This window comes from Callithrix jacchus, chromosome 19, assembly GCF_049354715.1.
Source record: "Callithrix jacchus isolate 240 chromosome 19, calJac240_pri, whole genome shotgun sequence".
Taxonomy (NCBI): Eukaryota; Metazoa; Chordata; class Mammalia; order Primates; family Cebidae; genus Callithrix; species Callithrix jacchus.
The window spans coordinates 11,781,729-11,788,835 of record NC_133520.1 but is presented as its reverse complement, the minus strand read 5'-3'; the positions used below and the strand labels follow the sequence as shown (position 1 = coordinate 11,788,835).

General features: G+C 48.6%; 1 pseudogene; it reads left to right on the top strand.

The window, feature by feature from the left end:
- The first annotated feature begins 2,595 nt into the window (after positions 1 to 2,595).
- Positions 2,596 to 6,506, top strand: LOC100396988 (DENN domain-containing protein 2B pseudogene; annotated as a pseudogene).
- Positions 6,507 to 7,107: the final 601 nt, after the last annotated feature.

Sequence of the window (7,107 nt, the reverse complement as noted above, 5' to 3'; positions counted from 1 at the left end):
TTTAAATCTAAGTTTAAATCATAGGCATTTCCTTGTATCATTAAATTTACTTGATAATATCTGTTTACTATTTGTCTATTAATATCTTTTTATGAACATATCATTGTGAGTGTATGCACCCTCCTAACATTGCGCATTTAGGAGGCTATTTCTGTTTTGTATTTTTAAAGATATAAATAACACCGAACCGAACATCTTTATCAACATTGGGTGACCTTTTAAGGTTAGCCTTCTAGACGTCAAATAGCCAGTGAGCAGCAATTAGTGTTTTTATATATGTCACATTCTATTCTAGAAGGAAGGCATTAATATACACTCCCACTAACAGCCACTGCATGATTGCACATCTGTAAAATGCAAATGGTAACGAACTTAATTATGTAGACTAGTCACACCTGAAACTATTTATGCAAATGACCTAATTCCTTGGAGATCTTCCCCAGGTGTATGGATTTACAACTGGAACCTCTTATGAAATTGTTCTTTAGCTTCAAGAAGTCAGTTTATATTGCCATTGTACGAAGGGTGATTTAGAAAAAGTATAAACAATACAAACTTCCTCCACAGAGATATTTATCATTTCAGTTCATCTATCATTAGAGACTATCTTGGCTAAACCTCCTGGCTGAGGTTTAAAGGCCCCAATTGGTCATTTTCATATACCTATAGGATTCTCTGACTGCTTGAGTATTGATTTATCCATTTTGGAATTCCTTCTCATTGATTTATTAGGCCTATATATCTTCTAGTGGCCAGCTTCTGTCTATAAAAGGTGACTGAGAGAACTGTTTCACTATCACGTATTTTACAGCTCACTGACATTCATTTACTGACTCTTCTATTTGCCCAGTGTTAGTATTAGGGCTAATGGGTGTTATGAGTCTGACCTTGGTCATTGTGTATTTCTTGCCCTGCCAAGTACAGTGTATAAATAGTAAGTTTGTATAAATTATCAAACTTATATACCAGAAGACAGAGCATTATGAGCAATACAGGTTTAATGTCATTTCAAATAAAGAACAGAAATAGAAACAAGTTTGTACAAGGAGAGACGAAATGTATTCCTCAAAAATACTTAACATTAAAAAAAAACACTTAAAGTTGTTTTTGCTAAAAGCATGGGAAATTTGGTATAGAGGCAAGGGGGAGGGGAAGAGGTTAAGACAGAGTGATCACATTTATAGGTGTGTCAGAGATTTGCCAGTTGATCTAATCAGTGACAGGACTCGAATCCTGCTCGGCTCAGATACAGAAACCGGAGAAGTTGTTTGAAAAGCCCAACAGGAAGTCTAAAGCGTCTTTATTTACACATACCGCTGTTCTGTCTATGTTGCCAGTGCCTTCACTGTGGTATGGACCCTCTCAGAGTTGCCTACCAGCATGAAGCAGTGGAGTCCCAGGGGTCATCTGAAATTAAGTTCAGCATCTAGAAATTCTGTGTGACCTTTGGCAACTCATTCATCCTCCATGTTCCTCAATTTCCAAAGTTCTAAAATGAGAAAAAGAATAACCATCCTGAGACACTGGGTAAAGCCCCAGTTATGGGTCGAGTTGTGCTCCCCTAAAATTCATATATGGAAGTTCTAACCCCCCCCCCATTCCTCAGAAGGTGCCTGAATTTGGAGAAAGTCTATAAAGAGAAAAACAGGGTTAAATGAGGTCATGAGGTAATCCTATATGACTCATGTTCTTATGAAATGAGGAGATTATGACACAGAGAAGCACAGAAGGAAAACCACGTAAGGGCACAGGGAGGAGAGGACCTGTTAGGCTGGTGCAAAAGTGATTGCAGAACTTGCCATTACTTTTAATGGCAAGAACCGCAATCACTTTTGCACCAACCTACCAGAAGCCAAGAAGAGAGACCTCAGAAGAAACCAATATTGCCAATACCTTGATCTCAGACATCTGGCCTCTCAAATTCTCAATAAAATTGTTTCTGTTGCTTAAGATGTCCAGTCTGTGGCCCTGGGTTAGGAGAGGCCCAGCAACCTACTACAGTACCTGACACTGGTAGGTGCTAATTAAGCCTTGTAGTGACAACATTGAGAGTTACAGTGGAGAGAAAACCGGGCAGATGTGTGGAGGGGATGGAGCAAGCCCACCTCCACTGGAACGGAGTGCCACCGTGGAGTTCTAGCCGTCCACCCATGGCAAAGTCTGTCCTCTCTTTGCGGTTGTATCCATAGCATTTCACTGGTAACTTGCTTTTTTGCTCAAATCTTGCCTCTCTATTTGATAGGTGCCTGTTCACCAAAGCCACTTCTCAACACATGTCATCAAATTTCACTGTCAAAAGGGTCCTCCATGCTGGCTCGCCAACTGACAATTGAAGAGTACGCTGGCCTTCATCCACTCTCCACACCCGTCCTGCCCAATAGAACAGGCAAGAAAGTTCTCACTCACACTTCACCTGTTTCATCCTTTCTTCCCATTCATTCTGAAGCTATATAAGACAAATGTTTTCATTCCCATTTTACACATTTAAAATAATGAGACTCGACGAAAGGTCAGAGGAAGGAGCTGTGGGAAGCTCGCAGCGGGTATCGGAGCTGAAGCCAGTGGATTTGGGGGCCCTGGGCTCTCCAGTCGGCTGTGGTGAGCATGGAGTGGGCAGGAAAGCACAGGGACTTTGAGGGCTCTGGGTCTGCAGAGAGCCGAAATGACCATGACTGCCAACAGGAATTCCAGCATCACCCACGGAGCCGGAGGCACTAAGGCCCCTCGGGGGACTCTGACCAGGTCTCAGTCAGTCTCTCCACCTCCAGTTCTTCCCCCCACCAAGGAGTCCCATCTATCCGCTCAGTGATAGTGAAACCTCAGCCTGCAAGTACCCCAGCCACACCAGCTCCCGGGTGCTCCTCAAGGACTGGCACCCCTACACTCTTTCACCCCGGAATCCTCAAGATCCCTCCCCAGATACTTCCCCAGCCACCTGTCCCCTCAAGACTGCCAGCTTCAGTTATTTAGACAGAAGCTCTTCAGCGTGCAAGAGAGAAGCCCAGAAGGAGAATGCGCAAGGTGCAGCCCAGGATGTAGCGGGGGTAGCTGCCTGCCTCCCCCTTGCCCAGAGCACGCCATTCCCGGGGCCAGCGGCCAGCCCACGGGGCGTCTTGCTGACCCGTGCCAGCACCCGTGCCCACAGCCTGGGTATCCGGGAGAAGATCTCAGCATGGGAAGGTCGCCGAGAGGCATCGCCCAGGGTGAGCATGTGCGGAGAGATGCAGGAGGGCTCTGGGGGCGAGTGGGCGGCCAGTGAGGGCTGCCCCAGCCTGGGCTGTCCCAGCGTGGTGCCGTCCCCCTGCAGCTCAGAAACCTTTGATTTCAAGAGCCTCCGGAGGATGAGCAGGACCTTCTCTGAGTGTTTCTACCCAGAGACTGAGGAGGAAGGAGAGGCGCTCCCTGTCCGGGACTCTTTCTACCGGCTGGAGAAGCGGCTGGGCCGGAGTGAGGCCAGCGCCTTCCTCAGGGGGCATGGCAGCAGGAAGGAGAGCTCAGCAGTGCTGAGCCGGATCCAGAAAATTGAACAGGCCCTGAAGGAGCAGCCAGGCCGGGGGCTCCCCCAGCTCCCCAGCAGCTGCTACAGCGTGGACGGGGGAAAAAGGGAGACTGGAACCTTGGGCCCTTTGGAGGAGCCGGCAGGGGGCGCGAGTGTGGCCCTGGCAGCCAGGCAGCAGGAGTGGCTGGAGTTGGGGGGGAGGTGGGCCCACTCCCAGAGAGGGAAGGCAGTGGTTCCACCAGGCCCGGAACCCCTGGAAATAGTCCTAGCTCCCAGCAACTGCCATCGAAGAGTTCCCCTGATCCTGCTGTGAACCCTGTCCCCAAACCCAAGCGCACCTTTGAATATGAGGCTGACAAGAACCCCAAGAGTAAGCCCAGCAATGGTCTACCTCCTTCGCCCACACCTGCTGCTCCACCCCCCTTGCCCTCCACCCCAGCCCCACCGGTCACCTTGAGACCCAAGAAGGACATTCGTGGACACCGCAAGTCCCAGAGCAGAAAAGCCTTCGAGTTTGAGGATGCCTCCAGTCTGCAGTCCCTGTGCCCCTCTTCTCCCACTGAGAATGGTACTGAGAACCAACCCAAGTTTGGATCCAAAAGCACTTTAGAAGAAAATGCATATGAAGATGTTGTGGGAGATCTGCCCAAGGAGAATCCATATGAGGATGTGGACTGAAAGAGCCGAAGAGCAGGACGAAAATCCCAGCAACTGTCTGAGAACTCCTTGGACTCTCTGCACAGGATGTGGAGTCCTCAGGACAGGAAGGACAACAGCCCACCCACACAGCTTTCCCTGAAACCCAACAGCCAGTCCCTGCGCAGTGGGAACTGGTCAGAAAGGAAGAGCCACCGGCTGCCACGATTACCCAAGCGGCACAGCCATGACGACATGCTCCTGCTGGCTCAGCTGAGCCTGCCGTCCTCACCCTCCAGCCTCAACGAAGACAGTCTCAGCACCACCAGTGAGCTGCTGTCCAGCCGCCGGGCCCGCCGCATTCCCCAGCTTGTCCAAAGAATAAACTCCATCTACAATGCCAAGAGAGGAAAGAAGAGGTTAAAAAAGTTGACTATGTCCAGCATTGAGACAGCATCACTGAGAGATGAAAACAGTGACAGCGAGAGCGACTCTGATGACAGGTTCAAAGCCCACACACAGCGCCTGGTCCACATCCAGTCCATGCTGAAGTGCGCACCCAGCTGTCGCACGCTGGAGCTGGAGCTGCTGGAGTGGCAGGAGCGAGAGCTTTTCGAGTACTTTGTGGTGGTGTCCCTCAAGAAGAAGCCATCGCGAAACACCTACCTCCCCGAAGTCTCCTACCAGTTTCCAAAGCTGGACCGACCTACCAAGCAGATGCGAGAGGCAGAGGAAAGGCTCAAAGCCATTCCCCAGTTTTGTTTCCCTGATGCCAAGGACTGGCTCCCTGTGTCAGAGTATAGCAGCGAGACCTTTTCTTTCATGCTGACTGGGGAAGATGGCAGCAGACGCTTTGGCTACTGCAGGCGCTTACTGCCAAGTGGGAAAGGGCCCCGGTTGCCAGAGGTGTACTGTGTCATCAGCCGCCTTGGCTGCTTCGGCTTGTTTTCCAAGGTCCTAGACGAGGTGGAGCGCCGCCGTGGGATCTCCGCCGCATTGGTCTATCCTTTCATGAGAAGTCTCATGGAGTCGCCCTTCCCAGCCCCTGGGAAGACCATCAAAGTGAAGACATTCCTGCCAGGTGCTGGCAATGAGGCGCTGATGGTGAATCTGGGATCTGACCGATTCATCCGACAGATGGATGACGAGGACACGTTGTTACCTAGGAAGTTACAGGCGGCTCTGGAGCAGGCTCTGGAGAGGAAGAATGAGCTGATCTCCCAGGACTCTGACAGTGACTCCGACGATGAATGTAATACCCTCAATGGGCTGGTGTCAGAGGTGTTTATCCGGTTCTTTGTGGAGACCGTTGGGCACTACTCCCCTTTTCTGACACAGAGTGAGAAGGGGGAGAGGGCCTTTCAGCTAGAGGCTTTCCGCAAATCTGTGGCCTCCAAAAGCATCCGCAGCTGTCTTGAGGTTTTTATGGAGTCTCAGATGTTTGCTGGCTTCATCCAAGACAGGGAGCTAAGAAGTGTCGGGCAAAGGGCCTTTTTGAGCAGCGAGTGGAGCAGTACTTAGAGGAACTCCCAGACACTGAGCAGAGTGGAATGAATAAGTTTCTCTGAGGTTTGGGCAACAAAATGAAGTTCCTCCACAAGAAGAATTAAGCCCCCTTCTCAGTAGGCAGAGTCCAGTGCCTTGCAGAGCCTGAAGCCTAGGGAGACGGCCTAGCCCGGGACCCTCTGGGCTGCTATGGCTGCTCCGCCCCCACAGATCCCATCCTCCAAGCCAGCCCACCTCTGCCTTCATTATATCTTGGGATACTGTTTGTAAATAATCTGCTGTAAGCTTTCTTAACTGTTTTTGTAACAAGCAAAGAGAATATGGTAAATATCTGTATATTCCCAAGGGGCCAGGTGCTTTCCTGTCCTGCCAGAACATGGATGAAGTTTTTCTGGGTGCTCGTGACTGGCCAGTTTTGTGCAGCTGACTGTCTCAACCAAACCACTGATGTTCCCTAAAGGCCTTCGGCCTGCCTGCCTGCCTGCCTGCCTGAGGTCCCTGCTGCCAGTCTCAGGCCCCAGAGAGCAGATGCTGTCTTGTTATGTACAGGAGGACCTTTTAAAAAAAATCTTAGATTTTCTATTTTTTTCTGGTAGTCCCCATACCCGGACCCTCTGTTTTTAAAGGCCAAGGCCAGTCAGTCCCCATTTGTAGCATGGTACCAGGCTCTTAGGCCTGGTCCCGTCATTCCTCATTGAGATGGTCAGTGTGTCATGGGAAGTCCACCCCCAGCTCTGCCAGTGCTCTCTGGTCCTGGCTCCCAGTCAGCTGTGGCCACAATGTGGTACAGGGCATCCCTCCTTTCCATCTACAGGTGTTCTTAATAAACAGTGTACAGTTGTTTGGGCCCCCCAAAAAATAAATAAATAAATAAAATAATGAGACTCAGAAAGTTTAAGTGACTTGTTAATGTTATACGGACACCATATGATACATCACGTGGGATCTAATCATCAGAGACTAAATCCTGTGCACTTTCTATCAAATCATGAAGCAAATGGTAATCTAATTCATTGTCTTTCATTCAATATAATATACAAATAATAAGCAATACTGATGAAATTGCTCAAAAAGCTATATGTGATATCTGAGACACAAGAATCATAACCCAAATGAAAATTGTGCTATATTATCATTCAACTGGAGTTTCAATTATGTTCAACCTTGATGTCGTTATTTGCAGTCAACAAGAATGACTGAACACTCAATATATCCAAGGTACTGATCTATGAGGGTTATAGAAACACAAACAGTACTACCATCGTAAAGCTTTAAATAGAATTCTGTTAAAGGGAATTGTTTTTATATTTATCCTATGCCAATGACTGCGGTTACTGTACATATGTATTTATTGAACACTTGCTATGAACCAGCCACTGTTCTAAGTGCTGGAATTATAAGTAGTTAACAGGAAAAGCCTCCCACTCTTTTGGAGCTCATTTGTTACCTTGTTCAGTATTCAACAA